The sequence below is a fragment of the Pristiophorus japonicus genome, unplaced genomic scaffold, assembly GCF_044704955.1.
Source record: "Pristiophorus japonicus isolate sPriJap1 unplaced genomic scaffold, sPriJap1.hap1 HAP1_SCAFFOLD_464, whole genome shotgun sequence".
In the NCBI taxonomy this organism is placed as follows: domain Eukaryota; kingdom Metazoa; phylum Chordata; class Chondrichthyes; family Pristiophoridae; genus Pristiophorus; species Pristiophorus japonicus.
The window spans coordinates 295513-313195 of record NW_027254368.1 but is presented as its reverse complement, the minus strand read 5'-3'; the positions used below and the strand labels follow the sequence as shown (position 1 = coordinate 313195).

General features: G+C 46.4%; 1 protein-coding gene and 1 pseudogene across 8 annotated transcripts in view; one reads left to right on the top strand and one right to left on the bottom strand.

Moving 5' to 3' along the window:
* The window catches only part of LOC139252394 (zinc finger protein 239-like), a 281958-nt gene that overhangs the window by 50510 nt on the left and 213765 nt on the right, over window positions 1–17683 (top strand). The window lies entirely within an intron of this gene.
* Window positions 548–17683, bottom strand: part of LOC139252403 (zinc finger protein 16-like) — a 41611-nt pseudogene continuing 24475 nt past the window's right edge.

Below are 17683 nucleotides of genomic sequence, written 5' to 3'. Positions count from 1 at the left end.
GGACACAAAGAATCTACAAGGTGATATAGATAGGCTCTGTGAGTGGGCAAAAATCTGGCAGATGGACTATAATGTGGTAAAATGTCAGGTTATCCCTTTTGGTAGGATAAATAAAAAAGCAAATAATTATTTAAATGGGGACAATTACAAAATGCTGTCGTACAGAGGGATCTGGAGGTTCTTGTATATGAAACTCAAAAAGTTAGCATGCAGGTACAGCAGGTAATCAGGAAGGCAAATGGAATGCTGCCCTTTATTGCAAGGGGGATGGAGTATAAAAGTAGGGAGTCCTGCTACAACTGTACAGGGCATTGGTAAGACCACACCTGGAGTACTGTGCACAGTTTTGGTCTGGACTTGTCTCTATTCCCGTGCCAAGGGGATTGCTACACCAGACGGGAGGGGCAACATTTAGGGACACTGATTCCCCACCAATTCCCATTCCCCTTCTTTCTGGTGGATAATGGAGGGGCCTCTGTGTGTAATGTGCAAGTCAGTAAGAATTGTCAGCAAGCTCTTTTTAATTGGTGATGTTATTCAGTGGAAACTTTGACACAATTGTAGATTTTGTACCAAAGATCAATTTAGAATTAAAGTAAAAGTTCATAATTTAATTGCAAACTAAATTTCTGTTGAGAGTTGCTGAATTAAGGGGAAAGCTAACACACAGCATTTCTTAAGTAGACACTGCAGCCCCAAGAACACAATCAGCAATATATCCAGAATATTAAAGTCCAGCCCAGTTATAGGGTTATTAACATCGGCAGAAATAAACCCCAAATGTCAGAATGAAACATAGAAACATAGAAAATAGGTGCAGGAGTAGGCCATTCGGCCCTTCTAGCCTGCACTGCCATTCAATGAGTTCATGGCTGAATATGCAACTTCAGTACCCCATTCTTGCTTGCTCGCCATACCCCTTGATCCCCCTAGTAGTAAGGACTACATCTAACTCCTTTTTGAATATATTTAGTGAATTGGCCTCAACAACTTAATGATACACGAACATGGTTCAGTCGGGATGTGATGAAAAGCAGCAATAACAGCAGAATCCCACCCCTGTAGTCACTTGTGGAGTCGCTGGTGTCTCAGCAGGGTGGATGACTGGGTGAATCCCTTCCCACACACTGAGCAGGTGAACGGCCTCTCCCCAGTGTGAACTCGCTGGTGTGTCAGCAGTGTGGATGATTGAGTGAATCCGTTCCCACATTCAGAGCAGGTGAACGGCCTCTCCCCAGTGTGAACTCGCTGGTGTCTCAGCAGGGTGGATGACTGAGTGAATCCTTTCCCACACTGAGCAGGCGAACGGCCTCTCCCCAGTGTGAACTCGCTGGTGTTTCAGTAGGTTGGATTGCTCAGTGAATCGCTTCCCACACTGAGAGCAGGTGAACGGTCTCTCCCCAGTGTGAACACGTTGGTGTTTCAGCAGGTCGGATGATGCAGTGAATCCCTTCCCACACTCAGAGCAGGTGAACGGCCTCTCCCCAGTGTGACAGCGTCGATGCATTTCCAGCTCAGATGGTGATCTGAATAGCTTCTCACAGTCATCGCATTTCCACGGTTTCTCCGTGGTGCAGGTATCCTTGTGACTATCCATGGTTGGACAATCAGTTGAAGCCTCGCCCACTCACACAACACATTTACAGTTTCTCTGCGCTTTGAATGGTGCGATGTTTTTTCAGGCTGTGTAACTGGTTAGAGCTCTTTCCACAGTCAGTGCACTGGAATACTCACTTGGATGTGTGTGTCTTGGTACCTTTCCAGTCAGGATGATAATTGAAATCTTTTCCCACAGACAGAACAGACAAACATTTCTCCTTCCACTTTCAAAGGCCAACGATATTCAGCTCCTGATGAATCAACTGCCCCTGTCAGATCTTGATGCGATGTTTGGTTTGTGCTTCCTGTCTGAAAATCTCACCTCCTAATACGCTGTAAAACGAGATAACAAAACTCATCACTGTCAGTACAAGACAGAAATTCAGAATAGCCACATCTAGTTTCCATGGAACATTTTTTCCTCTCTCGTTCTTCCAAAGCTGTAAATCCCTGTCCCACACATTGTCCCTCCTGCTGTGCTGAAATCTAAACCATCGCACATTTCTGGACAGTTTCTCCTCCACACATAGTTTTCACCACCAATTCAGGCTGGGTTTAGGTCTACACTCACTGGTTTCCCATCCCCCTCCTCCCCAGAATGTACAGATACTGGCTGGGTTCAGGTCTACACTCACTGGTACACTTCCTTCTCCAAAAGAAGTAGACTCTGGCTGAATTCAGTTCTACATTCACTGGTTCCTCTCCCCTGAGTGTGGTGATTCTGACTGGGGTCAGTTCCACACTCACTGGCTCCCCTCTCCTCCCCTGTGTTCGGTTCTGCACTCACTCGTTCTTTGATCTCTCCTCTCCTGAGGGTGCTGACTCTGATTAGGTTCAGTTCTGCACTCACTGGTTCCCCTTCCTTGAAGGTGCTGATTCTGGTTGGGTTCAGTTCCAGACATTGACATCACTCACTTTGTTCCTGCACCAAGATGGCCGCGCATGCGCCTTGCTACTCACTAAACCAAGATGACGGAGCGCTGAACCTGCTTTCCTGCACAAACATGGCCGCCGTTAGCCTGGGCCTGTGAACGGGAGAAAGCCCCGAAACTGCAACCGGCGATATTCCGGTTCTTATTCCGGGTTTGCGGCGGGCAGCGGTTATTTATGAAGTCGCCCCGGCTCCCCGCTGGTCCATTACTCCGCTCCGTCCCGCTGAAAAACACAACTCTGAGCCGCTTGTCCGAAACGTGTCTTCTCCGCCATTACATGCATCACACATGCTCCAAACCCAGCCAGGGCCAGCGCCTGCGCACTGAGCTCCTGTAGTCTGGGTGAGGCACATTCTTATCGCGGGGAATGCTGGGTGAACATACCGCCATGTTATTGAACGAACATGATTTACTGGAATTGCATTGGTCACTGAACCATGTTCATTCTGGCAGTAAGACTTTGTTTCTGATGATCTCAATAACCCGTATATTTGGGCTGGAGATAAATATCCGACATAAATATTGAATAAATCAGCTTTGTTTCAAACACAATGTGTCGAATATTTGATTTCTCCATAATCAGAGGAGACTAGTTGATGTTCTGTTACCCACTGTTCCAGTTTAGGGCTTTTCCTTACTCTAACTTATATCACTTCTCACCTAGTTCGCCTTCTATCATATCAAACCTCAAAGTTGTTCCGTTTGAGTACATGACTTGTGGTTGCAGTAGACTTGACTGCAGTGTCTCACTTTACACTCAGCTGCAATCCTTTGAACAACCCCTTTATTGAACTATCTTGCATAAGATTTGAAATCCGTTATTTCTGTATCAGTTAAGCCGTTTTGGAACCGATTTAATTTAAAGAACTCATCCGCACATTTTGCATGTGATAGCCTGTGAAATATTCCAATATTTGTAATTGCCATTGTCACAATCTCCGTTCCCTAGCCACTGACTCCATCCCTCTCCCCAACTTCTGTCTGATGCTGAACCAGACTGTTCGCAACCTTGGTGTTATACTTGATCTTGAAATAAGTTTGTGACCATATATCTGTAGCATAACGAAGATTGCTTATTTCCACCTCTGACACATCGCCCGTCTACACTATTGCCTCAGCTCATCCACTGCTGAAGCCCTCATCCATGCCTTTGTTACCTCTGGACATGACTATTTCAACGCACTCCTCCCACATTCTACCCTACATAAACTAGAGTTGATCCAAAACTCGGCTGCCCATTCCCTAACTCGCAACAAGTCAAGCTCACCCGTCACCCCTGTTCTTGCTGAGCTGCATTGCCTTCTGGTTAAGCAGTCAGTGGGTGGGGATTGCTCTGTATCTGACCCGTGCTGGACGTGTTCTGGGAGTATTTGAGGCAGGGTAGAGGGAGCTTTACTCTGTATCTAACCCATGCTGTACGTGCCCTGGAATATTGTAGACTGTGGTTTACTCTGTTTCAACCCTGGTAGTGCTTGGGATAGGATGGAGTGAGATTTATTCTGTATCTAAGCCGTGCGGTACTGGTAGTCATGAAATCCGTGGTAGAGAAAATGCTAGAATCGATTATTAAGCACGTGGTAACAGTGCACTTCGGAAGTAATAACAGGATTGGGAAAGGGAAAATTGTACTTGACAAATCTGTTAGTGTTTTTGAGCTTGTTGGTGTTTCGGGCAGTGGGGTATCGCCCCTTTGGAATGTTGCATTCCTTACTGCGACTTTTGGTCGGCTCACGCTTTCTGGAGTTCACTACTCAGGCTTTCTTGCCCTTGTTCCTTCATTTATCCTCTTTAGTTATTTTCATTATTTTGTATTAATTTGATTAAGATTATGATCCTTTAGGTTCTAGTTTCTTTTTTGGTAAATTGAATTCTCTGATGCCCCCTGTTTATTGTGTCTGGACCACTGTGCTTTATGTGTCGTTCTGGACACTGATGCAATGCTCTGTATATAGATTTGATCTGGGGTGGGGTTAATATGGGTAATATACATTCTGTTCTAGCTTCCTTGTTTTAGTTGTTTGGGTTTTCTCCTGTCCATTATTTGCTGTATCAGAGTTGCTGTGGCTTTGTGTGTCGTTCTGGACACTGACGCCTTGTTCTAATTTTATTCTGGATACTGGTGTACCATTATATTTCTAGGGTTAGGGCCTTTGTTGTTTGGCACAGTGGGGTAATGTTCCTTTTGGAACTTTTATGGAAGTGTTTTATTAATAATTAAATTGATGGTAAATTGAGATTAACCAAGAGATTACATTGATGAAGATTGGATTGTATTTATATAAAGTCCCTCTTTGGGAGGTGTTGGGTTAGGAAGGGTTATTTTTTTTGGTGGGGTGGGGGGGGTTGGGTTTGTCAGTTAAAATTGGTTATTCGGTGGGATGTTAGTTCCTTATTTTGTATTCAATTTGATATTTGTGGAGTTAGGTAACTAATTAATTGTAAGTAAGCCAATTGTATTATTTGGATTTATTAATAATATTATTACCGGTGTTTTAAGTTAGGGATATTAATTGGGGGGTTATTGTTATTGTTTAAGCTGTTCAAGGATCCTGTGGAACCTGCCTATTGGAAACGGAGACTTGTTGCTGCTGTTGGGCAGAATGATGATTGGTCACAGCGTGGTGCCGCATGTCCCTGAGTCTGTGTCTTCCCATTTTATTCATTTAAACATTTGTGAATTTGTGGATTAAGTTTTGGTTACATGGGTGGGGAGGGCGGGGGTGGGGTGAGGATTTGGTGGGTTTGCTAAAGTTTTTTAGTTGTGGAGAACGAGTCCGTTGTTTATTTAATGGGGTTGGAGCGAGCAGTGGCTGAGGAAAAGCGTGTTTGAAGACCAGGCCCTCAAACCTACCACCAAGCTCATGGTCTACAGGGCTGTAGTAATACCCGCCCTCCTGTATGGCTCCGAGACATGGACCATGAACAGTAGACACCTCAAATTGCTGGAGAAATACCACCAATGATGTCTCCCCAAGATCCTATAAATCCCCTGGGAGGACAGATGCACCAACGTTAGCGTCCTCGACCAGGCTAACACCCCCAGCATCGAAGCACTGACCACACTCGACCAGCTCCGCTGGGCGGGCCACATTGTCCGCATGCCAGACACAAGACTCCCAAAGCAAGCGCTCTACTCAGAGCTCCTTCATGGCATACGAGCCAAAGGTGGGCAGAGGAAACGTTACAAGAACACCCTCAAAGCTTCCCTGATAAAGTGCAACATCCCCTCTGACATCTGGTAGTCCCTGGCCAATGAACGCCCTAAGTGGAGGAAGTGCATCCTGGAGGGCGCTGAGAACCTCGAGTCTCATTGCCGAGAGCAAGCAAAAATCAAGTGCAGGCAATGGAATGAGCATGTGGCAAACCAGTCCCACCCACCTTTTACCTCAACGACTCTCTGTCCCATCTGAGAGAGAGTCTGTGGTTCTCGTACTGGACTGTTCAGTCACCTGAGAAATCACTTTTAGAGTGGAGTAAGTCTTCCTCGATTCCGAGGGACTGCCGATGATGATGATGACCTCCGTTTGTTTTGCTGGGATCTCCGATTTTATATTTTTGAAAACAAAATTATTTTTGTTTTTCTGCAATTGTATCTTGCTGTGAGGTCTCGGTTAGGTTGTGTGTGGGGGGGAGGGTCACGGTTAGGTTGTGTGTTGGGGTGGTGGTCTCGGTTAGGTTGTATGTTTGGGGTCTCGGTTAGGTTGTGTGTAGGGGGGGTTCTCGGTTAGGTTGTGTGTGGGGGCCTCAGTTAGGTTGTGTGTAGGGGGGGTTCTCGGTTAGGTTGTGTGTGTGCGTCTCGGTTAGGTTGTGTGGGGGGTCTCGGGTAGGTTGTGTGTGGGGGGGGTCTCTGGTAGGTTGTGTGTGGGGGTCTCGGTTAGATTGTGTGGGGGGGTCTCGGTTAGGTTGTGTGTGGGGGGGGTCTCTGGTCGGTTGTGTGTGGGGGTCTCGGTTAGGTTGTGTGTGGGGTGTCTCGGTTAGGTTGTGTGTGGGGGGGGGTCTTGGGTAGGTTGTGTGTGGGGGTCTCGGTTAGGTTGTGTGGGGGGTCTCGGTTAGGTTGTGTGGGGGTCTCAGTTAGGTTGTGTGTTGGGGGTCTCGGTTAGGTTGTGTGTGGGGGGGGTCTTGGTTAGGTTGTGTGTGGGGGGGGTCTTGGTTAGGTTGTGTGTGGGGGGGGTCTCGGTTAGGTTGTGTGTGTGTGGGGGTCTCGGTTAAGTTGTGTGTGTGGGGTGGTCTCGGTTAGGTTGTGTGTATGTGGGGGGGTCTCGGTTAGGTTGTGTGTATGTGGGGTGGTCTTGGTTAGGTTGTGTGTATGTGGGGGGGTCTCGGTTAGGTTGTGTGTATGTGGGGGGGTCTCTGTTAGGTTGTGTGTATGTGGGGGGTCTCGGTTAAGTTGTGTGTGTGGGGTGGTCTTGGTTAGGTTTTGCGTGGGGGGGTCTCGGTTAGGTTGTGTGTGTGTGGGGGGTCTTGGTTAGGTTGTGTGTGTGTGGGGGGTCTTGGTTAGGTTGTGTGTGTGCGGGGTCACGGTTAGGTTTTGTGGGGGGGGGCCATGGTTAGGTTGTGTGTGTGCGGGGTGGTCTCGGTTAGGTTTTGCGTGGGGGGGTCTCGGTTAGGTTGTGTGTGGGGGGTGTGTCTCGGTTAGGTTTTGCGTGGTGGGGTCTCGGTTAGGTTGTGTGTGGGGGGGGTCACGGTTAGGTTTTGTGGGGGGGGCCATGGTTAGGTTGTGTGGGGGGAGGGGTCATGGTTAGGTTGTGTTGCGGGGGGGAGGGGTCACAGTTAGGTTGTGTGTGGGGGGGGCGAGGGGTCACGGTTAGGTTGTGTTGCGGGGAGTCTCGGTTAGGTTATGTGTGGGGGGTCTCGGTTAGGTTGTGTGGGGGTTCTCGGTTAGATTGTGTGGGGTTGTGGTCTCTTTAATTTTTGTGGCTTTTAGGGATCGAGTAATCAGGTTAATTCGTTTTTAGTTATTTTTGGGCCTAGAGATGATTATAAGCCTCGGGTTGGATTTAACATGCGGCCGAGGAGGCGGGTTGGAGCGGAGGTCTTGTTGTTCCCCAGGAAAGGATTGGTCTCCGGATTTTGAAGGTGGTTGATTTTAAGTCGCTATTACCTTCTTTCAGGAAGATTGATTTATGTACTTTGATGTGCTGATTTTTATTTTTTAAATTTTAAATGTTATTAGTTGTTTTTTGTTATTTTTTGATTTATTTTAACAGTGTCTGTTTTTGGGTGAGGGTTGTTTTAATGAGTCATTCAGTTGTAGGATGGGGAAGGGGGGTTATGTCCTTTTATGGTCTTAGCTGGTTGATCAGGATCCTTGCTGCGTTGGAGGATCGTGTGGGGGGAGGGAAAATTTAGGAAGCACTTTTTCCTTTGATTGTTTTTAAATTTACTTTCATAATCTTGTGTGTTTCATCATCATAGGCAGTCCCTGGGAATCGAGGAAGATTTGCTTCCACTCTAAAAGTGAATTCTCAGCTGACTGAATAGACAAGGATCCGCAAAATCCTACAAATCCCCTGGGAGGACAGACACACCAACGTTAGCGTCCTCGACCAGACCAACATCCCCAGCATTAAAGCACTCACCACACTTGATCAGCCCCGCTGGGCAGGCCACATTGTCCGCATGCCCGACCTGAGACTCCCAAAGCAAGCGCTCTACTCAGAACTCCTTCACGGCAAACAAGCCAAAGTTGGGCAGAGGAAACGTTACAAGGACACCCTCAATGCCTCCCTGATAAAGTGCAACATCCCCACCGACACCTGGGAGTCCCTGGCCAAAGACTGCCCTAAGTGGAGTAAGTGCATCCGGGAGGGCACTGAGCACCTCGAGTCTCATCGCCGAGAGCAAGCAGAAATCAAGCGCACGCAGCGGAAAGAGCGTGCAGCAAACCAGTCCCACCCACCCTTTCCCTCAACGACTATCTCTCCCACCTGTGACAGGTACTGTGGTTCTCGTATTGGACTGTTCAGCCACCTAAGGACTCATTTTAAGAGTGAAGCAAGTCTTCCTCAATTCCGAGGGACTGCCTATGATGAACATTCCAATATGAGAATTACAGTCTCTGTCACAGGTGGGACAAACAGTCGTTTTGGGTAAGGGAGGGTGGGACTGGTTTGCCGCACGCTCCTTCTGCTGCCTGCGCTTAATTTCTGCATGCTCTCGGCAATGAGACTCGAGGGGACACTCGAGGTGTGTGTGCACGTAGTGGTTCGATGGCAATAGTATTGGGTAGGGTTGGGGAGTGGGGAGCAGAGAAATCACAGTCCCGCAGCAAACACTTATCCTACTAGTTCTAAATAGCAGTACAATTAGAGCTGGTACGGAGAACATTTTTTGTTAAGAACGAAGGGAAATGAGACATAGGCTTTTTTTAAAGAAAAAGACCAGCACGGTGGGTTGAAAGTGTGGAGAGAGTGAGGCAGAAGTCTTCTAAGGGTGGGGGGAGAAAAGTAAGGTGGGGGTTTTTCGGGGGCGGGGGGTGGGATTTATACTCACTTCACGATCCATCGTCTAGGTTGCTAATTGTAGTCTATAGGCCTAATGTTTCACCCTTACTGGGGCCTCATCAGAGACCAGGAAAAGCAAGTGGGTCGGGGGGGGGGGGGGGGTTTCAAGGGTCAGAGGGTATCAGATTGATAACCTTACAGTGAGAGATTATGGAGGGTTTAGAGCTCCCTAACTTCCACCAGGTCAGTCGGAATGAGAAGGACTGGGATGAGGTGTTAATTGTGAGCTTTGTTTGGTGTTATGGTTCTTGTTTATACTCCTGGTGTGTTGTCTCTGTGTGCTCAGTGGTCCTCTCTGTTTTAGGTATAAATGTGGAGCTCTGCCCCCTTTTTGTTGTGTTTGTGTTTGTGTGATGACTCACCTGGTTGAATGTCCTGTTTCGGGTTTTTTTTTTGTGGGGGTCTAATGTTTTGATTTACTGACAGTTTGTTTCTTTTAAGTCTTTTACCCCATTTTCCCCTTACGTCCTGTAAATTTTTGATTTTAATAAATTATTTTTTTTAATTAACATTTTTTGGATTTTTGTTTTGTACTTTTTTTGGTTATGTTACAGTTTGTGGGTTAGTTCTGTGATGTTTTTGTTATTATCATCTTCGTTCAATCCAGTGTTTTGTTTTATTTTCGATTTGGTTCCCTACGTCGTCTGTTGTCCCCGATTGTTGTACACCCTTCTGTTTCCTGGTCTGCTCAGGGGGAGGTCGGTTTAGGCCTCTGTTTTACACACATTTCTGTTTAGTTCCTGTTTCCTTGAGCAGTAGGGAAGGGCCGGGGGTTGATTTAGAGTTGGGTCTTGGGGTTAGGGTCTGCATTAATATGTTTTAGGTTAGGGTTCAGTCTTTGGGGGGGTCTAGGGTCTGCGGTTAGGATTGGGTTTGCGAGCTGTGGTGTGGGCTGTTCAGGTTTCGGTTTCCGGGGTTTAGGATCCAGAGTTAGGGTTGGGGTTTTGGGGTTGGGGTCTGGACTGTTATGTTTTATGTTGGGGTTAGATTTTAGGGGGGTTAGGGTTTGGTTTTGGGGCTGGGGGCTGTGTTTACAAGCTTTAGGTTTAGGTTTATGAGGGTTAGGGTTTGGAGTTCGGGTTAGGTTTTGGGGCTGGAGTATAGATTTAAAGGTTACAAGTTTGAGGTTTAGGTTTATGAGAGTTAGGGTCTGGAGTTCAGATTAATTATTTTTGTTGTTTTAAATTATTTTAATTAAGAGTATGATTCTTTCTGTTCTGGTTTCTTCTTTTTGGTAAATTGGATTCTCTGTTAAGGTTTGGGACTAGTTTTAGTGTTTATTGTTAAGGTCTGAGAACTAGGATTGGGTTTAGGGGTTATGGCTAAGGCCTGGGAGTTAGGTTATTCTGTCATCTGTGCTTGGGTATATGGGGCACATGATCAAAATCTCCAGGGAACGCCAAAAAGGGCCCATGGCCAACTGTGAAGAGGACTTTAAGTGCCTTCATTGTCAATACACAGGTTAGTAATTGGGGCAGGTAGATGTGAAATGAAATTTAATGCAGAGAAATGTGCTGCAATAGATTTTGGGAGGAAGAAAATGGGAGGAAATGTAAATTAAATGGTAAAACTTTCAATGGAGTAGAGAAGCAGCGAGATTTAGGGTTGTAAGATTCTAGCTAATTCCTTGTCTTATTAAGGATCGAGAGTCTAGTGTTAGAACACAAGAACATAAGAAATAGGAGCAGGAGTAGGCCATCTGGCTCCTCGAGTCCGCTCTGCCATTCAATAAGATCATAGCTGATCTGATCCTGGCCTCAACTCCACTTCCCTGCCCGCTCCCCATAACCCTTCACTCCCTTATCTTTCAAAACTTTGTATCTCCACCTTAAATATATTCAATGATTATCAGCAACTTTAATATCTTAAGAACTATAATTTGAGCAGATTCTCTGTGCTCTACCACATCAGAGTAAAGATACAATTCCTGCGTATCCACAGTAACTGACACCAGGTCAGCCTGCTGGATGCCCTGAGCTTGATCTCCGGTGTCTCCAGTCCCGACTGCCCCCTTACATCAGTCTCCCCTCACTTTTATACCCTGCACTGATCCACCTCTGGCACCGGACTCTTCTTTGTCTTCCCTGCTGGGTTTTGGCAGGAAGCGAGGAAAAGACAGCTGGAACTTCTCTAATCTGTGATTTACAAGGTCACTTTCCCTGGTTCCCAGCACTTACTTTTCTTTAGTAATTTTCTCATTATCTTTGAACTCCCCTGCCTGCTGTTAGTTGTTATTATAGTTTCACAATTATAGGTCTAAACAAAACACGTTATAATCTAATCTATTGTATTACTCACTCTGGTTTGAGCTTACATTGTGGTTACTGACAGACAAACCCTGTTCTTTCCCCTGATCTGATTACAGATTCCAACAGTGGGTTCAGTGAATGGAATGTCTTATCAGTGTTGCCATGGTGACCTGTCTGCAGTGAATCGATTGTTTGAGTTTCGAACTCAGACTAAACTTCTCTTTCCCATGATGCACATTATATCAGCCAGTTTATGTCAATGTGTTTTAGTCATGTTATGTTAATATGTCTAAAACCTACAAGGGGATCAGTTACACAAATCTTTAAAAGTAGGAGGATACGTTGATAAAGTGGTTAAACAGCACATGGGATCCGAGGTTTTATAAATAGGGGTGTGGAGTACAAAAGGGCAGAGGGCATGTAAACCTGCACAAATCAGTGGTTAGGCTGCAGTTCGAATATTGTGTCAGGTTTTGTGGATCTGACACCAGGAAGGATGTCGAGGCTATGGAGAAGGTGCAGAGAGATTCACTGAGATGGTGCCAGGGAAGAGAGGTTTTAGTTATCAGGGGAGATTGGAGAAACTGGGGCTCTTTTCATTAGAACAAAGAGGAATTGGAGATTTGAGGGAGGTGTTCAAAGTTTGATCAGGTAAATGGGGATAAACTATTTCCACCAGTCGATGAGTCGGTAACTTGAGGGCATCAAATTCAAATCATCACCAAAAGGCTCAGATCCAGGGAGGAACTATCGAGCACAATGTACAACAATGTTCGGGACACTCACTGTCCCTCCGGATCTGTGTCCAGGGGAGGAACTGATGGGTTTCTCTTATCTTTGGGATAAATTTTGTTCTCATTGAGGTGATGGATGTCACTGCCATGGAATAGTGTATTCTGAGCACCAAGTGTCTGCCTGAAACACTCTCCAGTCAGGTACAGCACGGGTTAGATACAGAGTAAAGCTCCCTCTACACTGTCCCATCAAACACTCCCAGGGCAGGTACAGCATGGGTTAGATACAGAGTAAAGCTCCCTCTACGCTGTCTCACCAAACACTCCCAGGGCAGGTACAGCACAGGATTGCTGCACTGTCAGTGTAGCCATCTTTCAGATGAGTCATTCAACCGATGCCCCATCAGCTCTCAACCAATATCATTCAAACAGATTATATGGCCATTGCTGTTCATGGCAGCTTGCTGTGTGCAAATCATCTGCTGCATTTCCTATACTGCAACAGTGAATGCACTTCAAATGTACTTTGGTGTTGTTGTACTTCATTGGCTGTAAAGCACTTTGGGACATCCTGAGGTCAAGTGAGATACTACATAAGGACAGGTCTTTGTTAAATGAAGGAGAAAAGTTCCAAAAAAGGAACAGTTGGTAACAGAACAACAATTATTCTCCTCTTATATTGGAGAAATCAAGGAATGGACACACACTGTGTTGGAACCAAAGCTGATTTATTTGTCAGATATTCATAAAATTAAACTCCAGCCCAGTTACAGGGGAAACACAACCCAACTGTCAGAATCAACACGGTTCAGTCCCGATGTGATTCACAGCAGAATACAAACCCTGCAGTCACTTGTGAATGCACTGGTGTCTCAGCAGGTCGGATGATGTAGTGAATCGCTTCCCGCACTCTGAGCAGGTGAACGGCCTCTCTCCAGTGTGAACTCGCTGGTGTGTCTTCAGGTGGGATGAATTAATGAATCCCTTCCCACAATCAGAGCAGGTGAATGGCTTCTCCCCAGTGTGACTCCGTCGATGAATTTCCAGCTCAGACGGGTAACTGAATCCCTTCCCACAGTCCCCACATTCCCATGGTTTCTCCATTGTGTGGCTGTCCTTGTGTCTCTCCAGGTTGAACGATCAGTTGAAGTCTCGTTGACATACAGAACACGTGTACGATTTCTCCCCACTGTGAATGGTGCGATGTTTTTTGAGGCTGTGTAACTGGTTAAAGCTCTTTCCACAGTCAGTGCACTGGAACACTCTCACTTGGGTGTGTGTGTCTCGGTGCTTTTCCAATCACACAGATGTTTGAAATCTATTCCCAGACAGAACAGACAAACATTTCTCCTTCCACATTCAAAGGCCGATAATATTCAGGTCCTGATGCATCGAGTGACTGTCAGATCTTGACGTGATGTTTGGTTCCAATTCCCTGTCTGTAAATCCTCCCCTTCTAACACCCTGTAAAAGGAGTTTACAAAACTCACTTCTGTAAGGGCAGGATAGAAATTTAGAACAGACAATTCTAGTTTCTACGAAACATTCTTTCCTCTCTTGTTCCCCCAAAGCTGTAAATCCCCATCCCACACACTCTCCCTCCTCCCGGAGCTGAAACCCAAACCCATCGCACCATATCCATAATTTATTTCTTCCCGCTGTTCTTTTCCTCCCCTGAAGGTACTGACTCTGGCTGGGTTCAATTCCACACTCACTGGTTCCCCTCTCTCTCTCTCCTCCCCTGAAGGTGCTGACTCTATCTGAGTTCAGTTCCACACTCACTGGTTCCCCTCCTTCTCCTCCCCTGAAGGTGCTGACTCTGGCTGGGTTCAGTTCTACACTTACTGGTTCCCCTCCCTTTCCTCCCCTGAAGGTGCTGACTCTGGCTGGGTTCAGATCCACACTCACTGGTTGCCCCTTCTCTCTCTCTCTCTCTCCTCCCCTGAAGGTGCTGACTCTGGCTGGGTTTAGTTCCACACTCACTGGTTCCCCTCTCTCTCTCTCCTCCCCTGAAGGTGCTGACTCTTGCTGAGTTCAGTTCTACACTCACTAGTTCCCCTCCCTCCGCTGAAGGTGCTGACTCTGGCTGGGTTCACGTCTACACTGTATTCTATGGGTATTCTGAACACCGAGTGTGTGCCTGAAACACGTTCTGGTCAGGTACAGAGTAAAGCTCCCTCTACACTGTCCCATCAAACACACCCAGACCAGGTACATCACAGATTAGATACAGAGTAAAGCTCCCTCTACACTGTCCCATCAAACATGCAGAAAGTGAGTTTGAAGTCAGAGGAAACAAGTAGGAAAAAAGGGTAAAAACATAAATTGATAAGCTCTTTGTCTAAATGCATGTAGCATTCATAACAAAATAGATGAGTTGACGGCACAAATAGATCTGATAGCCATTACAGAGACATGGTGACCAGGACTGGGAACAAAATATTCAGGGTTATTTGACAATTCGGAAGGACAGACAGAAAGGAAAAGGAGGCAGGAGGAGTTTATTAGACTGTTAAATAAAGGATGGGATCAGTGAGTTAGTGAGAAACGATATTGGCTCAGAGGATCAAGAGGTTGAATCAGTTTGGGTGGTGATAAGGAATAATAAAGGGTGGACGTAGTCTATAGGCCCCCGAACAGTAGCTACACAATTGGACGGAGTATAAATCAAGAAAATATGGAGCCTTGTAAAGAAGGAACGGCAATAATCATGGGTGATTTTAACCTTCATATGTGTTGGTCTCTGTATTTAAGGATATACTTGCATTGGAGGCTGTTCAGAGAAGGTTCACGAGGTTGATTCCAGAGATTAGGGGATTGACTTATGAGGATAGGTTGAGTAGGTTGGGCCTCAACTCATTGGAGTTCAGAAGAATGAGAGGTGATCTTATTGAAACTTATAAGATAATGAGGGGGCTCGACAATGTGGATGCAGAGAGGATATTTCCATTCATAGGGGAAACTAAAACTAGGGGACATAGTCTTAGAATAAGGGGCCGCCCTTTTAAAATTGAGATGAGGAGAAATTTCTTCTCTCAGCGGGTTGTAAATCCATGGAATTCTCTGCCCCAGAGAGCTGTGGCAGATAGGTCATTGAATATATTTAAGACGGAGATAGACAGATGTTTGAGCGATAAGGGAATAAAGGGTTATGGGGAGCGGGCAGGGAAGTGGAGCTGAATCCATGATCAGATCAGCCATGATATTGAATGGCGGAGCAGGCTCAAGGGACCAAATGGCCTACTCCTGCTCCTATTTCTTATGTTCTTAAAGACTCCCAGGGCAGGTACAGCACGGGTTAGATGCAGAGTAAAGCTCCCTCTACACTGTCCCATCAAACACTCCCAGGGCTGGTACAGCACGGGTTAGATACAGAGTAAAGCTCTCTCTACGCTGTCCCATTAAACACTCCCAGGGCAGGTGCAGCACGGGTTAGATATGGAGTAAAGCTCCCTCTATACTGTCCCATCAAACACCCCCAGGGCAGGTACAGCACGGGTTAGATACAGAGTAAAGCTCCCTCTACACTGTCACATCAAATGCTAAACCCAGCCCATAATGATCAGGGCTCAGGAAGGTTGGTTGCTAGGCACTGCAGTGATGTCATACAGCAGGGCCATTCAACCCAGCGGGTCCTCTCCTTATCCCTTTAAAGGAGGAGAGCTGGGACATCCTGTCTCAACACACATCCCCCTGTTCATACTGAGAATCCCCAGGGAAGGCCCAAAATCCAGAGTGTGGAACACAACTAAGGGGGAAAGAGGAGGAGAGAAGGGGAGGTAAATCAAGGAGTCGGGACTGAGGGCCACCAAGCTTCAGTTTTAGAGCCTGTAGACTTCAGATGGGGGAAGAGAGAGTTCTGTAGTTTCAGGATCCAGGGAGAGAGAGCAAGGCACAAGGCACATTGCACAAATTCCTACTATTTTAACCTTCTCTCCTCTTCTACCCTGAAGGTGCTGACTCTGGCTGGGTTCAGGTCTATATTCACTGGTTTCTCTCCCTCTCCTCCCCTGAAGGTGCTGACTCTGGCTGGGTTCAGTTCTACACTCACTGGCTCCCCTCTCCTGAAGGTGCTGACTCTGGCTGGGTTCAGTTCTACACTCACTGGTTCCCCTCCCCTGAAGGTACTGTCTCTGGCTGGGTTCAGTTCTACACTCACTGGTTCCCCTCCCCTGAAGGTGCTGACTCTGGCTGGGTTCAGTTCTACACTCACTGGTTCCCCTCCCTCTCCTCCCTTGAAGGTGCTGACTCTGGCTGGGTTCAGTTCTACAATCACCAGTTTCTCTCCAATATGTGACCCATGTGCCCAATCTCCACGTGTGAACCTCGACAGTGAGTGTCGATAAGCTATTCCACTGTCCTCAACTGAGGCCTCACATTTGCATTTTCCAGCAGGGTCACAGGACTCTCCTCCCAATGGCTCAGTGGGTAAAGGTAACGTCAGTGTGACTGAGTCATAGGAACAGGAGGGACTCAGGTTTAATCCTGTCTGCACATCCTCCCCTTCTAATCCCCTGTAAAAGTTGTTTACAAATGTCATTGCTGTAAGTAGGAACATAGGAACAGGAATAGGCCATTCAACCCCTTGAGTCTGTCTCACCATTCAATTAGATTGTGGCTGATCAGTATTTTAACTCTGTCTACCTGCCTTGGTTCTATCGCCATTAATACACTTGCCTAAGGACAATCTATCAATCTCAGTTTTGGAATTTTCAATTGGTCCCCAGCCTCCGTTTTATGGTGAACAGAGTTCCAGATTTCCACTAGGCTTTAAGAGCATAAGAAATAGGAGCAGGAGTGGGTTAAACCGCCCCTCGAGCCTGCTGCATCATTCAATAAGATCAAGGCTGATCTTCTACCTCAGCTCCACTTTCCCGCACTACCCCGTATCCCTTCATTTCTTTAGTGTCCAAACATCTATCGATCTCAGCCCTGAATACACTCAACGACTGAGCATCCACAGCTCTTTGAGGCAGAGAATTCCAAAGATTCACAACCCTTTGAGTGAAGACATTTCTCCTCATCTCAGTCCTAAATGGCCGTCCGTTATCCTGAGACTATAACCCCTAGTTCCAGACTCTCCAACCAAAAGAAACAGCCAATCAGCATTTGTGTGAGGAAGTGCTTCCTGACATCACCCTGAACGGCCTGGCTCTGATTTTAAGGTTGTGTCCCCTTGTTGTGGACTCCTCCACCAGAGGAAATCGTTTCTCTCCATCCATCAACTGCTTTAATCATTTAAACACCTCAATTAGATCACCCTTTAATCTTCTATATTTCTCATAATTTACAAACTTCATCACTGTAAGTACAAGATCATAGAATCACAGAAGTTTACAGCATTGAAGCAGGCCATTCAGCCCATCATGAACATGCCAGCTGACAAAGAGCTATCAAGCCAAATCCCAATTTACAGCTCTTGGTCCGTAGCCTTGTAGGTCATGGCACTTCAAGTGCATATCCAAGTTTGTTTTAAATGCTACGAGGGTTTCTGCCTCTACCACCCTTTCAGGCAGTAGGTTCCAGACCCCCACCACCCTCTGGGTGAAGAGATTTCCCCTCTAAACCTCCCACCACTTTAAATCTATGCTCCCTGGTTGTTGACCCCCTGCTAAGGGAAATAGGTCCTTCCTATCCACTATATCTATGCACCCCCATAATTTTAT